Here is a 26,420-nt window from a genome sequence, read left to right as displayed (position 1 = left end):
TACAAAACTAATAGAGACATACCCCAAGTGACTTGCAGCTGTAATCGCAGCAAAAGGTGGCGCAACAAAGTATTAAGTTAAAGGGGCCGAATAATATTGGACGCCCCACTTTTCAATTATTGAATTTCCACAAAAATGTAAAATAACCAATACATTTCGTTCAACTTCAAAATTGTGTTCCACTTGTTGCTGATTCTTCACCAAAAATTTACATTTGGTATCTTTATGTTTCAACCATGACATGTGGGAAAAGGTTGAAAAGTTCCAGGGGGCTGAATATTTCAATGTTCGACTTTGATTACATTCACCCAATTTGCAATATTCGACGATTAATTAATCGAATATTCGCTGAACATAACCGAACGCCATTCAAGTCAATAGGAGGCAAAAACAAACGCATGCACAACACCTTAGAACGGCCCCAAATTCTGCAAAAACACATCAAATGAGGGACAGATGCCAGGAAAGTGGCCTCAAATTACCCACAGTACAGATTGCAGCATTGAACTGCATTAAACTGCAGCAATCAGCCAGGCATGAGGTATCGGGGTTTGGGACAGCATTTATAGCTTTACAATGAACATCACAGCAGGATGAGGTGGGTGAGGGATCAGTGTAGAGCCCCTTTGCTGAGAGCCCTGACACCACATGCAACACCTCTACCTGCTTTCATGCTGAGACACAGTCAGGTGGCACAAATATCAGTTTTCTTGACTACCATTGTTTTAAAAATTTAAGGAAAGTAACACTGGTAGTTGAGTACAAGGAAGTGGAGGCCTGACGGTCTCGGAGGCCTACTGCTACTGGCAACATGCATGAAGGAGACCTAACCAGGAGTGTTCACAATTCCTAAAATGATTGGGAGACACAACCAAAGTGGCATCAATTTCACCACAGTAGAAATAGTCTAATAGGGACCAACAGTAGTGATGGGCGAGCACTAAAATGCTCGTTGCTTGGGTTGAGCAAATTTGAATACTCGGGTACTCGATCCGAGAAATGAGCCCAATGTAAGTCTATGGGAAACCCGAGTATTTTTACAGCGATCCCACCTGGGGGTCCTTTTAAGGTCTAAAAACGTCTGAAAGTTATGGAAACACTGCTCAAATGACACGGGAACATAATGGGAATCGCCCCTAGAAGCATTTCTGATTCCTAGGTCACAGGTGTAAGCAATGTTGTCAGAGTTTCACACCATTTATAGAGGTGCACCAAAAAACATACAAAAGTGAAACCAAAATGGATTTTGCTGGGAAATATGTTACGGTACATCCTTTCCTGGGTAATTACTTGCCTATAAGGCAAAATAATTAACACAAGACTAAAATGTTCCTCCACCACTTGGGCTATGTTCACATGCAGCGTTTTTGATGCGTTTTTCAACTTTAACATTGCTTTCAACCAATACAAATGCATTCACTGGGAAATGTCATTGCAACATTTAACAAACCTAGCTGACCATGTGTGTGTGACACTTAAGGAGACACATCTTGTTTCATTTATGAAGGATGGACTCTTAGGGTATGTGCACACGTCAGGATTTCTTGCAGAAATTTTCCTGACAAAATCCGGACATTTCTGCCAGAAATCTGCATGCGTTTTTTGTGCGGTTTTTTTTTGCGGATTTTATGCAGATTGCTTGCGTTTTTTTCCTGACACTCCAATTTTATGGAAAATCCGCAAAAAAATAACGAACATGTTGCTTTTTTCGGAATGCGTTTTTTTTGCGGAAAAAAACGCAACATTTGCACAAAAAATGCGGAATGCATTCTAAATGATAGGATGCACAATGTATGCGCTTTTTTATGCGGTATTGTAGCATTTTTATAGGGGAAATCCGCAAAAAAAATGCTAAAATTCCTGAAGAAATCCTGACGTGTGCACATACCCTTAGAGTGACTTTTGCATCACGGAATACGTTCACCCTGATGTTCGTATGGCTGTGAATGATGAGGATGAGGATAAGGAGGAGAACACCAAACAGACCAAATCAGGAAGCATATACCCATGTGTGGTTGTGAAGATGTGCCTGAGAATATACCTCCACAAAAAAGACAATGCATTTGAGGTTATGTTTCGCTGTTTTCATTCAGTAGTGTACAGATATCTTGCCCAATCCAGCCCTTATTCATTTTTATAAGAGTCAGCCTGCCAGCATTGTCAGTTGACAGGCGGATGCGCTTATCTGTTATAATTCCACCAGTGGTGCTAAAAACCCGCTCTGAGAGAACGCTAGCAGCAGGGCAGGCCAGAACCTCCAAGGCATAGAGAGCCAATCCATGCCACATGTCCAGCTTGAGTACCCAATAATTAAAAAGGCACAGAGGAATCATGGAGGACATTTGTACGATCAGCAAGGTACTCCCTCAGCATCTTCCCAAACATTGCACTTCTTGTGACAGCACTCCTAGCCTCTGTGCCGGCACAATTGGAGGATCTGAAAAAACTGTCCCAAAACTTTGCCATTGTTCCCCTGCCTGAGCTGCATTGTACTTCTGTCACTCTCGCTTGGTCTCCTTGCTTGTACAACAAACTCTGACGTCTGTTGCCAGCGTTCTCAGATGGGAATTCTTTTAGTAATTCCGCTACAAGGGCCCTCTGGTACTGCAACATTTTAGTACACACGTCTGCCTCTGGAAGAAGAGATTGAAAGTTCTCCTTGTAGCGTGGGTCTAGCAGTAACACCAACCAGTAATGAGAGTCACAGAAAATTTTAATAATGTGAGAGTCATGGGAAAGGCAGTGCAACATAAAGTCAGCCATGTGTGCCAGACTAACAGGCAAGACTTCTGTGTCCTCACCAACAGGACGACTGACCATGCTGTCCTCCTCCTCCACATCCTCCTCCTCCCTGTCCTCATGCCATTCCTGCAGAATGCAGGACAGAGGGTATGACAGCTGTGCTTGTAGTACCATCTATAGCGCATGAAAGTAGCTCCTATTCTTCCTCCTCTTCCTATTCCTCATTGTCTACCAATCCACATTGGGATGACATGAGGCTGGGCTGAGTGTAATCACCCTGTATGGCTCCTTGCTTCATGTCCTTGTGCTCTGCCTGCAATGCACCCTCTTTAATTGTGAGCAGAGAGGTTTTCAGAATGCAGAGAAGCAGGAAGGTGACACTAATTATGGTGCCATTGCCGCTCACCATCTTGGAGCAGTCCTCAAAGTTTTTGAGGACTGTACATATGTCTAACATCCATGTCCACTCCTGAGGTCTTATGTGTGGAGTCTGAACTGAATAACAATGGCCTTGTTGATGCTGGTAGTCAACAACTGCACTCTTCTGCTCACAAATCTTTTCCAACATATGCAGTGTAGAGTTCCAACGCCTGGGGACATCACACACCAGTCAGTGAGCCGGACGCTGCAAATGCTGCTGAAGCACGGCAAGGGTGGCTGAAGCTGTGGCTGACTTTCTAAAATGGGCATACAGGTGGCGTACTTTCACTAGAAGATCTTCCAGCTCCGGGTAGATTTTAAGAAAACGTTGAACAACGAGGTTAAGCACATGGGCCAGGCAAGGTACGTGTGTGAGCTCACCTTGCCTCAGAGCAGCCACCAGGTTCCGGTCATTGTCGCACATGACCATGCCTGGCTGTAGGTTCATCAGTGTAATCCAAAAATCAGACTGCTCTTTCAGCGCTGTCCACAACTCTTCAGCATTGTGCGGTTTGTCACCTAAGCAGAATAACTTCAGCACAGCCTGTTGCCGCTTGGCTGACACAGTACTGCAGTGCTTTCAGCTTCTGACTGCTGTGCTCATTTCAGAGATGGAGGCTGAGGAGGAGGAGGTGCAGGAGCTGTAGACTGTGGGGGCAACTCTGATTGACGTAGGTCCCGCAATCCTCAGTGTGGGGAGGATGTGTTCCATCCCAAGATCCGACTGGGTCCCAGCTTCCACTATGTTATTCCAGTGTGCTGTCAGTGAGATGTACTGTCCCTGCCCATAAGCATTTGTCCAAGTGTCCATGGTTAGATGGACTTTCCCAGTAACAGCATTGTTGAGGGCATGGGTAATGTTGTGGGACACGTGCTGGTGTAATGCCGCTACGGCACACCAGGAGAAATAGTGGCAACGGGGGACCGAGTACCTTGGGACTGCCACTGCCATCAGGTTGTGGAAAGCTTCCATCTCAAGGAGCCTAAAAGGCAACATTTCGAGCGCAAGGAGATGAGAAATGTTAGAATTTAGTACTGTGGCCTGTGGGGCATTGGCTGGGTATTTCTGCTTGCTTTCCAATGACTGGGGTATAGACAACTGAAGGCTGTGCTGGGACAAGGACGTGGACGGACTTGATGATGGTGCTGGCTGACTGTGGGCAACAACAGGTGCAGGGCATGAGGCATCTTCACATGCACCGTGGACTGGGGATTGGCTTCTATGCAAAACAGTGGAAGAAGCAGTGGGGTCTCCTGCAGACAATGTTCCTGGAGACTGGGGTTCAGCCCACAAAGTCGGGTGCTTTGCTGCCATGTGCCTGATCATGCTGGTGGTGGTCAGGCTGGTAGTTTTGCTACCCCTGCTGATGAGGGCATGGCAGGTGCTGCAAATGGCCTGTTTGGGGTTATTGGCAGAGTCTTTAAAAAATGACCAGACTCGAGAAGATCTAACAGTTGGAATGTCAACTTCCGTCATGTTGGTGTTATGGAGAATGGATGCACGGCTTCTGTCTGCAGCAACCACACTGCTTCTTCCTGCCTGTTGGGCTGCTATGCCTCCTTCCCCATGTGTACTGCTGTCCTCGCTCTGCATGTCCTCCTGCCTGGTTGGGTCAGTTACAATGTCATCCACCACCTTGTCTTCCACATCCGCACCCTGCTTCTCCTCCTGACTTTCTGGCAATTGTGTCTCATCATCGTCCACCTCTTGTGACACTTTCCCACTATCGCCTTCTTGTGACCGTGGCTGCTCAAATCTTTGGGCATCACTACATGGGATCTCATCTTGCCTCACTTCAAGTTGACCAGCCAAGAGTCTGAAATCTTTAAAGGAAAACTGAACAGCTCTTCGGAGTGTCCAAGTGTGGGATCAGTTGTCTCAGGGCACTCGGCATGGTGGGAGGAAGGAGGATCAGGGTGAGTAATGTGCAGTTCACACTCATGGCTACTCAGACTTGACCGTATAATAAAAAAAGGCAAAAATGAAGGATAAATCACTACTTTTCTCCACCATGCTCACAACCACAATGGGGGAGCCTGTAGAGGAAAAATATGTGTGCAGAATGCACAAGGGACACTCCCACAAGCTAGATCCATAAAAAGAAAAACAGTGGAGTACAAGTCCATCAGTATACAAATGCAGATTTATTAATTAAACAGTTGACAACAATACAAAATGTAATGTGGTTCACATAATAAATTAATTAGTTCAGACAGAGAAAAACTAGGTAGCACAGACCAAAAACCCGATGTGGGACCCAGCTGATGCCATATACAAACATAAAATGCATAGTGCAAAAGTAAGTAGGCATAGAACCGGGGATATAGTAAAACCGTATGGGAAGATCACTAAGCCCTGTACACAGGCTACGAAATCATTACATCCACAATCAATCCCACCCCAGGTTCTTACCCATATGCTGGCATCAGGAAGGGATCCACACCGTTGCCCCACCGTTGGGGCAACGGTGTGGATCCCTTCCTGATGCCAGCATATGGGTAAGAACCTGGGGTGGGATTGATTGCAGCTAAATATTTTTTGCCCAGCTACAGATTTTCAGGGCAGCAAAATGGTGTCCAAAAATGTTGTAATACACTCCAAAAAATAATATAGTTCCTAAAAAAAGGCCAGATTTTTCTGCGCACTCATATCTGATGCCAGGGACAAAAAAAAAAATTAAAATTGTTAGATTTTTACTCTCTTGTATTGCAATGACCCGCCTGTAGTCTGCAGCATGACCAAACAAATACATGTAGAAAAAAGGGGGCTATGGATTGCTTTCTTTTAAAATGAGCAGGTATAAGCTGCAAAAAAAAAAATTGCCATGGATACCTGCAGCTACGTATATACAGTGCCTTGCGAAAGTATTCGGCCCCCTGGAACTTTTCAACCTTTTTCCACATATCATGCTTCAAACATAAGATACCAAATGTAAATTTTTTATGAAGAATCAACAAGTGGAACACAATTGTGAAGTTGAACGAAATTTATAGGTTATTTAAAATTTTTGTGGAAATTCAAAAACTTAAAAGTGGGGTGTGCAATATCATTCGGCCCCTTTACTTTCGGTGCAGCAAACTCACTCCAGAAGTTCATTGTTGATCTCTGAATGATCCAATGTTGTCCTAAATGCCTAATGATGATAAATATAATCCACCTGTGTGTATCAAGTCTCCGTATAAATGCACCTGCTCTCTGATAGTCTCAGGGTTCTGTTTGAATCACAGAGAGCATCATGAAGACCAAGGAACACAGCAGGCAGGTCTGTGATACTGTTGTGGAGAAGTTTAAAGCCGGATTTGGATACAAAATGATTTCCAAATCTTTAAACATACCAAGAAACACTGTGCAAGTGATCATATTGAAATGGAAGGAGTATCATACTACTGCAAATCTACCAAGATCCGGCCGTCCCTCTAAACTGTCATCTCAAACAAGGAGAATACTGATCAGAGATGCAGCCAATAGGCCCATGATCACTCTGGATGAACTGCAGAGATCTACAACTGAGGTGGGACAGTCTGTCCATAGGACAACAATCAGTCGTACACTGCACAAATCTGGCCTTTATGGAAGAGTGGCAAGAAGAAAACCATTTCTCAAAGATATCCATAAAAAGTGTTTTTTAAAGTTTACAAGCCACCTGGGAGACACACCAAACATGTAGAAGAAGGTGCTCTGGTCAGATGAAACCAAAATCTAACATTTTGGCAACAATGCCAAACTATATGTTTGGCGTAAAGGCAACACAGCTCATCACCCTGAACACACCATCCCCACTGTCAAACATGGTGGTGGCAGCATCATGGTTTGGGCTGCTTTTCTTCAGCGGGGACAGGGAAGATGGTTAAAATTGATGGGAAGATGCATAGAGCCAAATACAGGACCAATCTTGAAGAAAAACTGTTGGAGTCTGAAAAAGACCTGTGTAATGTTATCAGAGGCAAGAACAAGAGTGGACCCTCTGGACCGTGGATGAGACCTACCCCCGGGCGAGCTGACCTTGTGTTAACCAACCCCTGTGCAGGGGCTGTCAGGAGCAGGCCCAGAGATCACCAATCCACAGTAGCAGATACCAAGAGGGATGGCTCAGGAGGAAGGGAACAAAAGAAGAGAACAAAACAGAAACACAGGAACGAGGAAGGTGGAACCAACAGCAGTGGACACGGAGAATGGACGTCAGGCTTGAACTGAAGGAAAACTGAGACGGAGGCGAAACTGTAGGGAGAGAGAGAAAGGGAGAGCTGAGTAAGTGGAGGCACAAAAAGCGCGAGGCAAGGTGTAGAACACAGAGCTAGCACGGAGGTACTAAACACAGAGCGGAAAGTGGCCGGAGGCAGAAGCAAATGCAAATGACACTCAGGCACCTCCTAGCAGCGGAGGTGGCCTGAAATACCGTGAACCTTACCAGGATTGGCTGCTGAGGCTCTCCGGATCAAAACATCCGGAAGCAGAAGATCCAGGACTGGGACGTGTGCGACTATCGCAGAACCCTGCGCACCTGCGCAGAAGCTGGACTCCTCCAGCAGAGCAGGCAGCAGGATGTGGGGGAGGAGCCCGCTGAGGACGAGCGCGTCGCCTCCCGGAAGCAGGACAGCAGGGACGAGCAGCGATGGAAGGAGTCAGCGCCGCCAAGGAGGAAGAGAGAGCAGCGCGCCGGGACCCGGAAGAAGAGCGGCCAAGGCGAGCAGGGACAGCAGCCACAGCTGATGAAGCAGGAACAGCACACCAGGAGCGGAGCGACGAAGGTGAGTAGCGGCTGTAACAGTACCCCCCTCCTTAAAATCCCCTCTCCCAAAACTGGAGAGGAATTTGTTTAGAAGACAAGGTGCATTGATATTCTCCAGAGGCTCACACGATCTCTCCTCAGGACTAAAACCCTTCCAATCCACCAAGAACAATTCTCTCCCACGAACCCTCTTCATGGCTAAAATATCCCTTACCTCAAAAATGTTATCGGCACAGACAGGCTGAATGTCAGCCAAGGAATTGGTCATAAATAAACTGGTGGCATAGCGAGGTACAGGGGTGGGCTCCTCTGCAGAGTTGCAGACAGGGGTAGTTGGCGCAAAGTATTAAGGGGTCTAAATGGAGGCCAGGGCCCCTGTATATTTTTACTATCATCTATCATTGCAACAAATTTGTTATGGCAGTGCCACTTAAGGATTTAACAGCACAGACTACACAGTGGTGGGGCAGGGAGAGGTAAGTTTTGCAAGTGGTAGAGCACAGTTCGAGCAGGGGGGACACTCTCTCGTGGGCGGCGGTACTGGCCCAGGGCCCCTCATATTACGACGGTGTGTCTGACGTTGGTTGTGCACCACCACCGTCAGAGACATTTCATTGTACCATGAGGGACCCTGTGCCAGTGCCGTGGCCCAAGAGTGGGCACACCCACCTGTCCAGGCAAACGGCACTCGCATGGGTGCTTGCGCCACGTTGTGACCACGGCCCTGTGGGGGGAGTCAGCCCATTTAGGGAGGTATACAAATGGCCTATGGTGGAAATTCGGCACCTGCAAATGGCAGAATTGGAGCAGTCAGTAAGAGGCCAAAAACAAGAAATTTTTCTGGCAAGCTACGTGTCAACAGGGGAAGGTGGGGCAAAATAATTTGAAATCCATGATTGGTTCATTTTAATGAAGGTTAGATCATCAACATTTCGGGGAGCCAGACGTGTCCTTTTTTCGGTCAGTATTGAACCAGCAGCACTGAAGACTCTTTCTGAGAGCACACTAGCAGCTGGGCAAGCGAGCTCCTGTAATGCATATTCTGCCAATTCAGGCCAGGTGTCTAGTTTAGATGCCCAGTAATCAAAGGGGAATGACCTGTGAGGGAGAACATCGATAATGGCGGAAAAATAGTTGGTAACCATACTGGACAAATGCTGTCTCCTGTCACTTTGAATCGATGCAGCTGTACCTGTCGTGTCTGCGGTCATTGCGAAATCACTCCACAACCTGGTGAGAAATCCCCTCTGTCCAATGCCACTTCGGCTTTGTGCACCTCTAGCACCTCTGCCATGTTGCCCCCTACAGCTCGTGTGAGAACCATCAGCGCCGCTGTGTGCTGGGAATGCCTGAACCAAACGGTCTACAAGAGTTGCTTGTTTGGTAGCCAATATTTGCTCAAGGTTCTCATGTGGCATGATATTTTGTAATTTGCCTTTGTATCGTGGATCCAGGAGGCAGGCCAACCAGTAATCGTCATCGGTAGGGTTGAGCGACTTTTACTTTTTTAGGATCGAGTCGCGTTTTGCGAAACCCGACTTTGTCAAAAGTCGGGTTGAGTGAAATCGGCCGAAACACGAAACCCAATGTAAGTCAATGGGGAATCAAAGTCGGCAGTGAGTGGAGGACAGGAAAACACCTACAGTGCCCATTTTAATGTCAAAAACATGAATTCTTGTCACTTAAGCTTGTGAATCCTAATTTACCTTAAAATAATAGTTAGGCATTGAAAATTGGGGGTCATTTGGCAAAAGTTTTGGGGAGGGGGTAGGGCTGGCTCAAGTTTTTTGTGGGCCCAGGAAACGCGGACTACGTCACAGCGGTGGAGCCGGGAGAGGTAAGTATTAAAACTTTGCAAGTGCTGTGATCCCGAGCAAGCAGGGGGGTCCACTCGTTCGTATTGGCACTGGCACAGGGCCCCTCAAAGTATGGCGGTGTGTTTGACGGTGGGGGCGCCTCCCACCGGCAGAGACACTTTTGCGTACTATGAGGGGCCCTGTGCCAGTGACGTCGCCAACGAGTATGCCCCCCCACCTCATGAAGGAACCTGCACTTTCATCTGCACCTTCCTCTTTGTCCCCGTGTAAGGTGGTATAGTATGCGGGAAAAGGAACCTGACTTTCAGCAGGGTCAGATTCTGGCTGTGTAGAGTGCAAGGGGAATGTAGTGGTCTGGGTCAATGTACCAGCAGACTCATCTAGCAGTGGCTAGGCAATGGGCAGGATGAGGAGGAAACGCAGATTTAGTCCCAAAGAATAAAGTAGGCTAAATGCAGTTCAAAATTGGTAACAGGAGTAAACAGGCGGCACTGCTTTGTTCAGTGGAGGAGAACACCGCTAGTAGGCCCAACCAAACAAGTAGGCCAGATGCAGGTTAATAACTGATATAGGCCAAAAGCCTGAAGATTGAAGCTCAACCTTGTTCAGTGGAGGAGACAAGCGTCGAGCGGCAGACACCGTTACTAGGGCCCAACCAAACTAGTAGGCCAAATGCCGTTTAATATCTGATATAGGCCGAAAGCCTGAAGATTGAAGCTCAGCTATATTCAGTGGAGGAGAACACCAAGGAGCGGCAGACGCCGTTACTAGGGCCCAACCAAACTAGTAGGCCAAATGTAGTTTAAAATTTCCTATAGGCCAAAAGCCTGAAGATTGAAGCTCAGCTTAGTTCAGTGGAGGAGACAAGCAAGGAGCGGCAGACACCGTTACTAGGGCCCAAACAAACTAGTAGGCCAAATGCAGTTTAATATCTGATAAAGGCTGAAAGCCTGAAGATTGAAGCTCAGCTATATTCAGTGGAGGAGAACACCAAGGAGCAGCAGACGCCATTACTAGGGCCCAACCAAACTAGTAGGCCAAATGCAGTTTAAAATTTCCTATAGGCCGAAAGCCTGAAGATTGAAGCTCAGCTTTGTTCAGTGGAGGAGACAAGCAAGAAGCGGCATACACCGTTACTAGGGCCCAACCAAACTAGTAGGCATACAAATGGCCTATGGTGGACATTCGGCACCTGCAAATGGCGGAATTGGAGCAGTCAGTAAGAGGAGGCCAAAAACAAGAAATTTTTCTGGCAAGCTACATGTCAGCAGGGGAAGGTGGGGCAAAATAATTCGAAATCCATGATTGGTTCATTTTAATGAAGGTTAGATCATCAACATTTCGGGGAGCCAGACGTGTCCTTTTTTCGGTCAGTATTGAACCAGCAGCACTGAAGACTCTTTCTGAGAGCACACTAGCAGCTGGGCAAGCGAGCTCCTGTAATGCATATTCTGCCAATTCAGGCCAGGTGTCTAGTTTAGATGCCCAGTAATCAAAGGGGAATGACCTGTGAGGGAGAACATCGATAATGGCGGAAAAATAGTTGGTAACCATACTGGACGAATGCTGTCTCCTGTCACTTTGAATCGATGCAGCAGTACCTGTCGTGTCTGCGGTCATTGCGAAATCACTCCACAACCTGGTGAGAAATCCCCTCTGTCCAATGCCACTTCGGCTTTGTGTACCTCTAGCACCTCTGCCATGTTGCCCCCTGCAGCTCGTGTGAGAACCATCAGCGCCGCTGTGTGCTGGGAATGCCTGAACCAAACGGTCTACAACAGTTGCTTGTTTGGTAGCCAATATCAGGCCCACTATATTACACTACACAGTTTCAGTGGCAGACAGTGGCTGGCAGATATATAAAAAAAGGGACTGTACTACAATAACAATCTCCCTACAATGATCTCAGGAAAAGTATGGCAGCCAGCAATAAAAAGGACTGCTGCACGCAAAAGTGTGGACAAATAAACAAGATAACTGTGCAGAAAGGAGCAACAGGATTTTTGCTTTTAAAAAAGCAGTTGGTTTGCACAGCGGTGTGCAATGCAGCTATCAGGGAGCCTTATAAGCTACAGAGCTGATGCACAGAAGTCTAGCCTCCACTGTCCCTGCAAAGAAAAGGTGGTGTTGGACAGTAGAAATCGCTACAACACAAGCTGTTTGGGGGTTAATATTTCCTCCCTAACAATATCCCTGCTTCTGACGAACCTGCAGCAAACTCTCCCTATGCTACGATCGGCAGAAGTAAGATGGCAGTCGGCATGCACGCCCCTTTATAGCCCCTGTGACGCCGCAGAAAGCAAGCCAATCACTGCCATGCCCTTCTCTAAGATGGTGGGGACCGAGACCTATGTCATCACGCTGCCCACACTCTTCGTGCACCTTCATTGGCTGAGAAATGGCGCTGAAAGCGTCATACAAAACGCGACTTTGGAGCGCAGATCGCCGACCTCATGGCCGATCCCACAGTGGGATCGGGTCGGGTTTCACGAAACCCAACTTTGCCAAAAGTCGGCGACTTTTGAAATTGTCCGATCCGTTTCGCTCAACCCTAGTCATTATATGTAATAGGCAGCAGACAGTAATGGAATGGACACTCTTGATGTAAGCAATGATATCTATATACCCACATACTGTGCCTGCATGCCTTGCACTGATATGTATAGAGCCACATACACTCCCCTGCCTTCCCAGCACTGCAATATACTCCATAATTAGTCCTTAGAAGGACTGTTGGTTTAGCTGGATGTGTGTATTCTATGATGGTTTACCCACACTAACTGAGAAACCCCCAAATCTGACCCTATCTCGGCAGCACCTCTCCCTACACTGTCTGAATCCAAAGCTGAATGCGATGAGCAGGGCGGTGGCAGGTGTCTTATAGACCTGATGACGCTGTACGGCGAGCCAATCACTACCATGCCACAACCAATATGGCTGCGTCATTACAGTGCGTGGCAGACAATCCCTGCATGTTGATTGGCTCTCTAAAGAGCGCCAAACATGCAGGGTGGGGACTCGAGCTCCCACTGAGCAAATCCGGAAATGCTCGGCGCTCACAAAGTACCGCGAGTACAGCGATCGGGTGAGTAACGAGCATTACCGAGCATGTTCTCTCATCACTACTTATTAGGCATTTTTCTTCTTTTTTTGGGAGCATACCTTATGAGCGCTCAAAAAGTTATGTTTTGGTAAAAAAATTATTTTCCTGGAATAAGAAAGAAATACGTACATTTAGATCTTTTTTTTTTACAAAAGAATTCACAGAAAACACTACTATAGCAAAATTTTTAATGTATTGTAAGAATTACAATCTGCAACTACTTATTATATTTTTTTCCCCCAGGCTTTCTTTTTGCATTTTTTAGAGCCATCATAGCCAAATTACTTGTGTATTTGTGCCAAAAAGCATACATTTAATGCAACATTTTATCTGAAATATACTGCTGTTTAAAAAAAATTCTACCTTATTTTCATATTTTCCAATATCTTTTCCTTTAATTTTTTTATACAGTTATCTATTTTTTTTAACAGAGTCTCAAAGAGCTTATTTCTGAGGTACAACACAATTCTTCTAAAATTAATCAGTACCAACACAAAACCCTAAATATAAATAGTTTAGGGAAAAAGAGGATCCATTGCACAAAAATAAATTTATTTAACAATCACAAAATTTTAATTCAAATTATTATAAGTACAGTATAAAGTAGTACAAATTCAAGCAGGTCAAATAAAAGTGACGCGTGCAAATTATTACATCATAGTCAAAGTCAAAATCACCATTCTGGGCATCAGAGATTATAAAATGTTAGTGACCAAATAGTCCTAACCTGGCACTCCTGACTTCACAGAAACAGAAATAGGTAAAACAACAGCTATTCTCCATAAAGTGTATGTACTTGTATTAGAAAGCTTAGGAAAGCCTATTAACGTAAGTGAAAGTAATGCATATTGAAGTGCAAAGAAAGACTAAGGTTAATCCTGAATAAATGGAAGTACTCACAAAATTGCCTGATGCTTATGAGTTAGATTGCAGTGTGTCATCATCCGACAGCGCCGTTTCGCCATATGCTTCTTCAAAAAAGGGGGCGTTAATTACCAAAAGGGCTGTTACCTTTATATAGACCAGTGCAATGAAAATTAGACTTCTCATTGGTGGTCAGCGGTTGTTCGGCGCATGTCAAGTCCCTGCTGTGAATCCTTTAGCTTTTGTCTATAATGGTGAAGGTTGTGGGTTCGAGATTCATAGTTCTAGACATGCTATCACTCCTGTGCACAAACCCCAATGTATGTTTCACTAAGCAATAGCTTCAATATCATTTCAATATCTTTTCCTTTAATTTTTTATACAGTTATCTATATATTATTGAATCCAGTTCAGTAAGTCGGCATTGTACTGATTTCATAAAATGATTTTGTTTATTCTCATTATTCCAGAATACATTTTTGAATTTCAAAGTGAAATGGGTAAAGTACTATATACCATAATTTTTTTTCAATTGACTCATAAAAATAATGTTTTTTATGATATTTTAATTTTAAAGACTGCATGAAAAAACTTATTTTGCAATATTTAGCTATATAAATTGATTTCATGAACTACTTAAAGCATGTTTCACTGTTAAAGAGTTTCTTATGGCCGATTGGACATGTTGTATTTTCAAATAATCCATGGCGCAAATATAAAACTGATGCTTTTATTTCTGCCAGTTATGCCTTATATTTGCCATTGGATGGTTAGGAACATTAACTCCAATCAACGTGATTATTCTGTGTGCACTAATATTCTAGCTTTTCTTAATTATTTTTAATGCCACAGAAATCACTACTATAGATTTTTTCTAAATTTACTATTAACTCTGGATCTGAATCTGCCTGTGGTTTTTGTTTTCATTAATGTTTAATAAAGGAAAAAATCTTAATTATTTTAAAATCGCTTCATGAAGTGTTTATTAAATATAACATAACATAATGATGCTTGCTTTTCATTAATTCTTTTATTTTATTATCTTCAGAATTTTCTTGCTCTTTCTCTGGTCACTTATTTATATACATTTTTGTTTATATATTAATATCCAATTTTGTAAGTTAGCATTTTACTAATAATATAAAACATGGTTTTTCTATTCTCAGAAATTCCTGAACATGAACCACATATAGGTAAAATATAATGCTATAAATGCTGCATTTAACACCTTCATGGCTGGAGATATTTTTGGTTTTGCGTTTTTGATTTTTGCTCCCCTTCTTTCCAGAGCCATAACTTTTTTATTTTTCCGTGAATATGGCCATTTGAGGGTTTGTTTTTGCGGGATGAGCTGTACTTTTGAATTACACCATTGGATTTAACATATCAGGTCCTGGAAAACGGAAAAACAAATTGCGGAAAAATTACAAAGAAGTGCAATCCCAGTTATTTTTTGTTTTGCTTTTTAACTAAGTCCTCTAAATTCATAAAACTGACATGCTACTATGATTCTCCAGGTCACTGCGAGTTCATAGACACCATTTGTAGGTTCTTCTTTAAAAATCCACAAAATGGAGGCAGCACACCATTCATAGTTGAAGTTAAAGGTGCTTAATTTTAATAGCCCATCACAGTGACACTTCGGCTCATGTTAAGCTGTTCTCAAGCAACACAGTAGTGCAGAAACAGGATATTTATGGTACACAGACAATTGAATGTGCTTAACATTAATTAGACAAAAAAGGTATGACAATTCATATGAAATGACAAACTGAACATGAAGTGCATAGTAGACCAAAATGGACACAAGTATATCAAAGTGCAGTGCAGTGACATATATGTAAAGATCAACATACAATAACTGATCAGACATTAATTAGCAATTTGTACACAGCTGAATAACATAAATCATTTTCATGGCTCACCCAATTCTGTATTCACATGTGCGCGTCGATACCGGCATCCTGCTTGACAAAATGCGCATGCCCCAATAGAAAAAAATCAATATCGCATTGCTGGAAGTATGTATAAACCCGCGCATGCACGGGAGAAACTCCTGGAATCGGCGCTATTTTATTCAATGGAAAGATAAAGTACGCCCAACGGAAGCCTCTGCATCATCAGAATGGATGGCAGCCATGGGGAATAGAGAATTCACTATAGCGGCGACATTTTTAACATGGGCAAAAATAATACTTTGTAACCAATAATATAGAATGAACTCTCTACCTGCAATTTTATAAGGCACATATATCAGCTCTCAGTATTTCTATAAAAAAGAGTCCATCTATTGGTTCAATTATGGAACAAGTTCAAAACCCATCACTATAGGAAATGGCTAAGGTGGAACCCATAATAGTGCGTACACCCCCCCATTAACTCGGGCTGGTTACCCATCATATAAGGAAAAGGGGGAGACATGTGCCCTGTGACAAGCTCAATCTCAACCCCAATGCCAATTGGGTAACATATAACCTATTCACCATTAAACAAAAAAGTGTGGGTTAAAAAACCTCCATATAGTATGCCCATATAAATGCAACTCTATTAATAATATATATACAAAGGTAACAAATTAATGAACAAAGGCGATCCAATATATATAAGAACTTAATGATTAGGGTAAGTCATGAACCATGATCCTTGAAAAAATGTTTTCATATTTCACAGCTTATCTAGAAAAAATAAAAATAAAACATTAATACACCCATAAAGTAGGCAAAATCCAAAAAGAAAAAACAACAAAAAAATACTGCATATTATTAAAATGTTACTTGCAGCTTGACATACACATTTAACCCATACGGTCTGAATGTATTCAATTTGCAAATCCATTTAAGTTCCCTAATTTTTAAAAGCTTAATCCTGCCCCCTCCCCCCCCCGTCTTAATGGGGGTATGTGATCAATAATCCGGAATTTCAAACTTTTTCCTGTGTGCCCATATTCTGCAAAATGCTTAGGAACTGGTAAATTTATTTTTTATTTCTTATTGTGTATCTGTGGTGATTCACACAGGTTTTAAAATCCCCACATACCATAATTTGCAAGGACACTCTAAGAGATAGATTAAAAAATCATTAGAACATGTTAAAAAATGGTTTCATTAAATTTTTTTCATTGGTGACCGGATGAAAAAAGAATCACGCTTCAACATGTTATTACAGTTTATACATCAAAGGCAAGGATAACATTCTACTTGATTTTTACCAGTGAGGGAAGGCTGTAAGGAGGATTTTTTAGGACCCATATCTGAACAGAGTAATCTTTTATGTTTTTTGAACGCTTATAAGATATAAGTGGTGGATTCTTATCTTCATCTATTTCTGGAAGGCATCAGCCTAAAATTGGCCAGTGTTTTTTTAGCAATATCCATCACTACATTGCGCTCATCACAAAAGGTAGTAACTAATGGAATCCTATTCAAAGATTTTTCTTTTTTTCTTTTACATAAAAGATTCTCCCTATCTATACCTCTTACTTTAGCTTCCCTTATTTTTAGAACTTTGATGGGATAGTTCATATGTTTACATTTTTTTGTTATCATTTTAAGTGAGGTTTCCAATGCTTAATTTTTACTTACTATCCTCTTAATTTGTAAATATTGACTATGTGGCAACGGCCCTATCAATTTGTGAGGATAGTGATTTCATATTTTAAAAAATTGTTTTTATCAGTGGACTTTACATATATTTCAGTGGATAATCTCATATCTTCAAATTTTACTAATACATCCAGGAATTGTATTTCTTTCTCCGAATACACCAATGTAAACTTAATATCCTCATTTAGGCCATTCAAAAATAATCCAAATTCCTCCAATTCAACAGTGGTCCCCTTCCATAGGAGGAAGACATCGTCTATGTATTGCCACCACATTGTGGAAATGGTGGGACACATAAACAAGGTCCTCCTCCATGGCCATCATAACCAAATTAGCATAAGCAGATGCCATATGGGCACCCATGGCCATACCCCTTTATTTGCAAAAAATATTCATCTCTAAACAGGTAATAATTATTACTGATTACAACCTCCAAAAGTTTCTAAATAAACTCTATAGTATCTACTGTATATTCAGTACCGATAAGCTTCCTATGCACTGCAGTAAGATCTGTAATGTGATTAATAGATGTATAAAGAGAAACTACATCAAATGATGCCAATATGATCTTCTGCTCAATTTTAACTGTTACAAGTTTACATAAAAAATCAGTTGTATCCTCTACAAAGGATGAGGTCTGTGTAGACCAGAGGTCTCAGACAGCATTCCTCGAGGGCCGCAAACAGGTCATGTTTTCAGGATTTCCTTGTATTGCACAGGTGATAATTTAACCACCTGCACAGATAATGATTCCAGCACCTTGTGCAATGCTAAGGAAATCTTGAAAACATGCATGGTTTGATGCTCTCAAGGAATGCAGTTTGAGACCTCTGGTCTAGACCAGATGAAGGAATCCGTTGTAATTCCGAAACGTATTGGTTATTGGCTCCTCTCACACACCATACTGCATACAGGGGCACCACGTGACCGAGTTTGTCACATGACCTGAACGTCACGCAGGTCCTGCAAACTGCTGCTTAGTACAACGAAGCACCACGAGCGCCTGTCACCGGCCGGGACAGCACGCTCAGAAACTCTCCTACAAGCCGACTACCTAGGACTAAGGAGATAAGTACTATTCCATTACTTTATAGTAAAAGGACATTTTCTCTCGGAAACAACGTGTACCTTAGTGCACAGGTACTTTTTCTTTTATTGACTAGAAGTCCTGCCATTTTTATAGTACCAATCTAGGAGGTAAATCCTCCATTAAGACTCTATTTTTTGTGTTCTATTTTTCATATGTAAATCCACAAGCAGCTGAACATTATTTCTATTTAGATACACTTACCCTAGTATTCCTAATTGTCGCATATTTTCTGCTAAATAGGTGTGTATACTAAATACCTTGTTTTTTTACTTTAGTTGTACTCATACACATTCCCCTGAAATTGCCTCTCTCAACATACAGCGTCAGACAGCCCACTGTACACTACCAAAAAAGGTAATTATTCGCATTAACTTTTGCATTTATTGATATCTTACACGTGCATATATCTAAAGCACGGGTATTACATTATATATCTCCTTGTAGCTTCACTCTCCCAATGTGGTTTGGGATTTTACTTGCAGCTGACTTTATGCACCTGCACTAGCGCTGCTACAAAACACTTATTTTTTCTGGTCTAAACAAAGGTCGCAAAATTTTACCAAGAAAAATGCCTATGTGGCTAAAAATTGAATCACTACCCGACACTATTGGTCGGCCCGACTGATTCTTTAAAGACTTGTGAATCTTTGGTAATACATATATAACAGGAGTGATTGGATTTTCCACTATCAAAAATTTATAAAGATCATCATCTATAATATTAAGATGTTTGGCTTCATCCAATATTATTTTAATTTTCTTGATAATCATAAACGTAGGGTCGCTTGACAGCCTCACATATACATCCGAATCCATGATGATGCAGAGGCTTCCATTGGGCATACTTATGTCTTTCCAGTGATTAAAATGGCGCCTGTTCCAGGAGTTGTCTTCCGCGCATGCATGGGTTTATACATACTTCCAGCAATGCGATCTTTATTTTTTCTTTTTGGATATGCGCATTTTGTCAAGCAGGATGCCGGTATCGACGAGCACATGTGAATACAGAATGGGGTGAGCCATGAAAACGATTTATGTTATTCAGCTGTGTACAAATTGCTAATTAATGTTTGATCAGTTATTGTATGTTAATCTTTAGATATATGTCACTGCACTGCACTTGGATATACTTGTGTCCATTTTGGTCTATCTATGCACTTTATGTATGTCACTTCATATGAATTGTCATACTTTTTTTGTCTAATTAATATTAACCCCTTCCCGACATGTGACGGTATAGTACGTCACATGTCGGGACCCCCGCTTTGATGTGCGCTCCGGCGGTGAGCGCACATCAAAGTCGCGACATGTCAGCTGTTTTTTACAGCTGACATGTGCGCGCAATAGCGGCGGGTGAAATCGCGATCACCCGCCGCTATTAACTAGTTAAATGCCGCTGTCAAGCGCAGACAGCGGCATTTAACTACCGCATCCGGCCGTGCGGCCGGATATGAGCGCATCGCCGACCCCCGTCACATGATCGGGGGTCGGCGATGTGTCAGGAAGGTAACCATAGAGGTCCTTGAGACCTCTATGGTTACTGATTGCCGGTGGCTGTGAGCGCCACCCTGTGGTCGGCGCTCACAGCACACCTGCAAATCTGCTGTGTAGCAGCGATCTTATGATCACTGCTGCATAGCAGAGCCGATCGGGCTGTGCCTGCTTCTAGCCTCCCATGGAGGCTATTGAAGCATGGCAAAAGTAAAAAAAAAAAGTTTTTAAAAATGTGAAAAAAATAAAAAAAATATAAAAGTTTAAATCACCCCCCTTTCGCCCCAATCAAAATAAATCAATAAAAAAAAAACCCAACCTACACATATTTGGTATCGCCGCGTTCAGAATCGCCCGATCTATCAATAAAAAAAAAGCATTAACCTGATCGCTAAATGGCGTAATGAGAAAAAAATTCGAAACGCCAGATTTACGTTTTTTTGGTCGCCACGACATTGCATTAAAATGCAATAACGGGCGATCAAAAGAACGTATCTACACCAAAATGCTATCATTAAAAACGCCAGCTCGGCACGCAAAAAATAAGCCCTCACCTGACCCCAGATCACGAAAAATGGAGACGCTACGAGTATCGGAAAATGGCGCAATTTTGTTTTGTTTTGTTTTTTGCAAAGTTTGGAATTTTTTTTCACCACTTAGGTGAAAAATAACCTAGTCATGTTAGGTGTCTATAAACTCGTAGTGACCTGGAGAATCATAATGGCAGGTCAGTTTTAGCATTTAGTGAACCTAGCAAAATAGGCAAGCAAAAAACAAGTGTGGGATTGCACTTTTTTTGCAATTTCACTGCACTTGGAATTTTTTTCCCGTTTTCTAGTACACGACATGCTAAAACCAATGATGTCGTTCAAAAGTACAACTCGTCCCGCAAAAAATAAGCCCTCACATGGCCAAATTGACGGAAAAATAAAAAAGTTATGGCTCTGGGAAGGAGGGGAGCGAAAAACGAAAATGGAAAAACGGAAAAAGCTCCGGGGGTGAAGGGGTTAAGCACGTTCAATTGTATACCATAAATATCCTGTGTTGCTTGAGAAAGGCTCAACATGAGCTGAAACGTCGCTGTGATGGGCTATTAAAATTAACCCCTTCATGACCTTGGGATTTTCCATTTTTCTGTGTTCGTTTTTCGCTCCCACCTTCCCAGAGCCATAACTTCTTATTTTTCCATCAATATTGCCATGTGAGAGCTTATTTTTTGTGAAACAAGTTGTACTTTTGAACAACATCATTGGCTTTAGAATGTCATGTACTAGAAAACAGGAAAAAAATTCCAAGTGCTGTGAAATTGCAAAAAAAGTGCAATCCCACACTTATTTTTTTGTTTGGCTTTTTTGCTAGGTTCACTAAATGCTAAAACTGACCTGCCATTATGATTCTCCAGGTCATTAAGAGTTCATAGACACCTAACATGTCTAGGTTATTTTTTATCTAAGTAATGAAAAAAATTCCAAACTTTGCTAAAAAAAAAAATTGCGCCATTTTCCGATACCCGTAGCGTCTCCATTTTTCATGATCTGGGTCGCTTGATTGCCTATTTTTTGCATGCCGAGTTGCCGTTTTAATGATACCATTTTGGTGCAGATATGTTTTTTTGATCGTCTGTTATTGCATTTTAATGCAATGTCGCGGCGACCAAAAAAACGTAATTCTGGCGTTTTGAATTTTTTTCTTGCTACGCTGTTTATCGATCAGGATAATCCTTTTCATAGGAGGCTAGAAGCTGGCCCAACTCATCATCAGATCGCTGCTATGCAGCAGAAATGCAGGTGTGCTATGAGCGCTGACCACAGGGTGGCACTCACAGCTAGCCGGGATCAGTAACCATAGAGGTCTCAAGGACCTCTATGGTTACTATGCAGAAGCATTGCTGACCCCCGATCATGTGACGGGGGTCAGCGATGCGCTCATTTCCGGCCGCACGGCCGGAAGCGCCGGTTAAATGCCACTGTCAGCGTTTGACAGTGGCATTTAACTAGTTAATAGAGGTGGGTGAATCGCGATTTGACCCGCCACTATTGCGGGCACATGTCAGCTGTTCAAAACGGCTGACATGTCCCAGCTTTGATGGGGGCTCACCGCCGGAGCCCTGCATCAAATTGGGGGTTCTGACCTCGGTTGTACTATCCCGTCCGAGGTCAGAAAGGGGTTAAGCACCTTTAACTTCAACTATGAATGGTGTGCTGCCTTCATTTTTTTGGATTTTTGTAATAGGGTTTGGTACATGCCTGAGGGGTAGTGTTGAGCGATACCTTCCGATATTCAAAAGTATCGGTATCAGTTTGGATCTGCTGATATCCCAAAAATATCGGATATCGCCGATACCGATACCCGATACCAATACAAGTCAATGGGACACAAATATCGGACGGTATCCTGGATGGTTCCCAGGGTCTGAAGGAGAGGAAACTCTCCTTCAGGCCCTGGGATCCATATTCATGTAAAAAATAAAGAATAAAAATTAAAAATATGGATATACTCACACCTCCGACGGACCCTGGACCTTAGCAGTGCAACCGGCAGCCTCCGTTCCTAAGAATGCAGTGAGTGAAGGACCTTCGATGACGTCGCGGTCATGTGAGCGGTCACATGAGCGGTCACGCGACCAATCACAAGACCGCAACATCATTGCAGGTCCTGTACACTCACTGCATTCTTAGGAACGGAGGCTGCCGTTTGCACCGCTAAGGTCCAGGGTCCGCCGGAGGGGTGAGTATATCCATATTTTTTATTTTTATTCTTTATTTTTTACATGAATATGGATCCCAGGGCCTGAAGGAGAGTCTCCTCTCCTCCAGACACTGGGAACCACACACCGGGAACTTCCGATTCCGATTTCCGATATCACAAAAATATCGGAACTCGGTATTCGGAATTCCGATACAGCGAATATCGGCTGATACCCGATATTTGCAGTATTGGAATGCTCAACAGTACTGGGGGGCCTTGCACCCTAATTCTGATTTTTTGGGGGGCTCCTCTTATTCTTTTTTGTCTTTTGTAGGTTCTTCTTTATCTATGTGGTAAAACAAGTTCCCAACTTTGTAAATAAAAACATTGTGATATTTTCCAATACCCATAGTGTCTCCATTTTTCGTGATCTCAGATCGGGTGAGGTGTTATTTTTTGCGGTCTGATCTGATATTTTTAATGATACTATGCTGGTTCAGATACGATCTTTTGATCGCCTGTTATTTCATTTTAATGCAATCTCATGGTGACCACAAAAACGTAATTCTGGCCTTTTGACTTTTTTCTCGCTACGCCAATTAGCAATCAGGTTAATCCTTTTTTTTATTGATAGAACAGGCGATTTGGAATGCGGCAATACCAATGATGTGTATGTTTGATTTTTTCATTGTTTTATTTTAAAATGGGAAAAAAGGGGGGTGATTTGAACTTTTAAATATTTTTAATTTTCTTATATTTTAAAAACATTTTTTTCAGTCTTTGCATACTTCAATAGTCTCCATTGGAGACTAGAAGCTGCCACAACCCGATCGGCTCTGCAACATGCAGGCGATGATCATCGCCTGCATGTAGCAGAATACCTCACTTGCTATGAGCACTGACCACCAGGTGGCGCTCATAGAAATCCAGCAGTGACAACCATAGGGGTCTCCAGGAGACTAACCCATTGGTGACCGGCGATCATGTGACAGGGTCACCGATGGGCATATCTCCAACGCGATTGCCAGAAACGCATGTTAAATGCCACTGTCGGCATTTGACAGCGGCACTTAATGGGTTAAAAGCCACAGATGGATCGCAACTCCACCTGCAGCTGTTCTGGACACACGTCAGCTGTTCAAAACAGCTGACATGGGCCGGGAAAGATGTGTGCTCACCACCAGAGCCCACATCAAAGGGAGGGAGTCCGATGTGGGCGGACTATTACTCCCAACATCGGAAAAGGGTTAAATATAATTTTAATATTTTATGCTATAGAAAGTCTTGGATAAGCTTCTACTAATCTTTCTGACAATCAGCACTATTGATTGTTTTAATATCCCAGTGACGGTATGTTCACTCATCACAGATTTGGCTATGGCAAATATGCTGTGGTATTTCCTAGAAATCTATAGCTTAAATCTAAGTACTATCATACTTATACCTCAGATGTGCATCTGGACTCTCCTGAACACTAGACTCATTTAATAGGGGCAAACCTGGTGGGGCCAAGCAACCATTTTTCTTGTGGAGTCTATTGAAGGAATGAGCATGCTCATTTTCATCTGCCTTTTCCTCACAAAAAAATACCAGCCAGATTTTTTTTCCTCGGCTTTTCAAAAAGCGAGCATCTCTTTCTATTTTGAGCTTCCTGGAGCTTATTTCTTGTTTTCAATAAAATCACTGACAACACCTTTAAACTAAAAGATTTATTTAGGTTATATCTTATTAATGCTTTACTTACAGGCTGTGAGCCAGGATCTCCCTATTGTGTACAAACTGAATCAAGAGGTAAATGAAAATTATAAAAGCTCCTCTTTGTAGCCTAAGCCTAATAAAATGACCATACAATTACCTTTGATCACTGAACTCAGTAAAAATATCGAAAAAAAATCCATCACATATTGTTTTTTCACAGACACTGACTCGGGCTTTTTTTTACACCATCCTTTGACCCTTGGTGGATGATTTGGGTGTCATTTGATTGGTTAGAAAATGTTTTTTTATTGTACAGAAGCAGAGAAAAAGATTTCCTTCCATACTTTTTTCATGATGGTTCTCTAGTGTATTCCAGTGATGTTCTTGAGCTGATGGAAAAATTTAACATGTGAGCGAATTGAGACTTTGAGAATTTACACTTTATTCTTAAGAGTCTTAACTACGAATATCAAGGATGGTTAGTATATAGTGATCTGAATGCTTTATATGCTCCTTTGGCAGCCAAGAGAATACACAAAGAACCCATGCTTTTTGTGTGAATGGGACAGTCAGAATAGGACTCGTCACTGGAGGCAAAAAAGTTGACCAATGAGAACATTTTTCCACCTGAACAAGAGAACATAGTTCCACAAAATTTAGTTCATCCCACTAAAGTTTGCCTGCCACCACTCCACATTAACCTTGGACTAATCAAGCAGTTTGTGAAAGCTCTACTGAAGGAAGGAGATAGTTTTATGTACCTGTGTACCATGTTTCAGGGACTGTCCTAAGCAAAACTGAATTAAGGCAGTTTTGTGGGTTCGGATATTCATAAACTTATGAAGTACAAAGTTTTCTAAACAAAAATGAAAACTTTTGAGAAAAGGACTTGGAATTCTATCAAGGATGTCATAAAGCAATTTCTAGGTAACAACAAAGATCCAAAATTTAATTCCATTGTGGAGAACATGCTGAAAAGTTTTAAAGCCTTGGGTTTTCTGATTAATTTAAAGTTAGAAATATGGAATAACACTGGCGCTCACCCTAGAAAACAATCCTCCTCAGCTGCTGGAATCAAACAGGGTAGTGCCCACCCGTATACATGAAACTTATAAAACCAGGTAGAAACCGTGCTTGAGGAAAAAAGAAAAAAGAAAAAGAACATATAGAGTGACCCCTAGGATAAATGTCAAGCAGAGCAACAATAATACTCCAATTGGTGGAATAGTGGTATGAAATAGTTAAATGATGGAAAGTAATTCAACAAACTGCCCACACAGTAAGTCTTTAATCCTAACACCCAAGAGAAACCAATGGCCATCAGCTTACCTACATGTTTTGGGTGCTGCGGCGTGCGGTGCGCTGCTGAGGAGTTACTTTCCGATTGTAGGTTGCAGATCACCAGGGCCGTGGCACTGTTAGTGCCAGGTGGTGGAGCACAGTGTGGAATCAGGGGGGCTCCGGTCGGTAGCACTTCCTGGAAACCACGAGGAGTAAGAAAAAAATGTCCAATAGGCTCCTCCTGCTTGTGACGTCACTTCCAGTATGGAGCGCTCAGGCACTCAAAAAAGGGGGGGGAGAAGGAGACTATCAACGCGTTTCAAAGAGGCTGCGCTCTTCTTCATCGGAAAGTAACTCCTCAGCAGTGCACCACACGCCGCAGCACCCAACACATATAGGTAAGCTCTTGGGTGTTAGGATTACAGACTTACTGTGCGGGCAGTTTGTTGAATTACTTTAGTTCCATGATTTAACCATTTCATACCACTATTCCACCAATTGGAGTATTATTGTTGCTCTGCTTGACATTTATCCTTGGGGTCACTATATATGTTCTTTTTCTTTTTTTCTTTTTTCCTCAAGCGCGGTTTCTACCTGGTTTTATAATTTAAAGTTACATTTTTTCATTCCAGTTTGGACTACTTTCCTGAACACCTTGCTGCTGTTAGCGAAGGGCAAGGAGAAAGATTTCATCAGAATATCAAGGAGATAGAACCACCATACTGAGGTAGATGGAACATGAGCATGATGGGCTTCAAATGCTGCATGCTACACAGCGAAGATCTGCAGGCCTTTTAAATGAGAAAATGTGTCAAAAGAAGCTTTGAAGAGAAAAGGGAAAAGCACAATAATTAATTTCCAATAAAGTTGCAGAATTAAAGTTCAATACTTTTT

At 42.5% G+C, this 26,420-nt stretch overlaps 1 protein-coding gene across 1 annotated transcript in view; it reads left to right on the top strand.

The window, feature by feature from the left end:
* The window catches only part of MUC19 (mucin 19, oligomeric), a 763,086-nt gene that overhangs the window by 441,319 nt on the left and 295,347 nt on the right, over window positions 1–26,420 (top strand). The gene's annotated exons all lie outside the window — the stretch shown is intronic.

This window comes from Ranitomeya variabilis, chromosome 5 (assembly GCF_051348905.1).
Source record: "Ranitomeya variabilis isolate aRanVar5 chromosome 5, aRanVar5.hap1, whole genome shotgun sequence".
NCBI lineage: Eukaryota > Metazoa > Chordata > Amphibia > Anura > Dendrobatidae > Ranitomeya > Ranitomeya variabilis.
The sequence above is the reverse complement of the archived record's forward strand: the minus strand, read 5'-3'. Positions and strand labels throughout refer to the sequence as shown.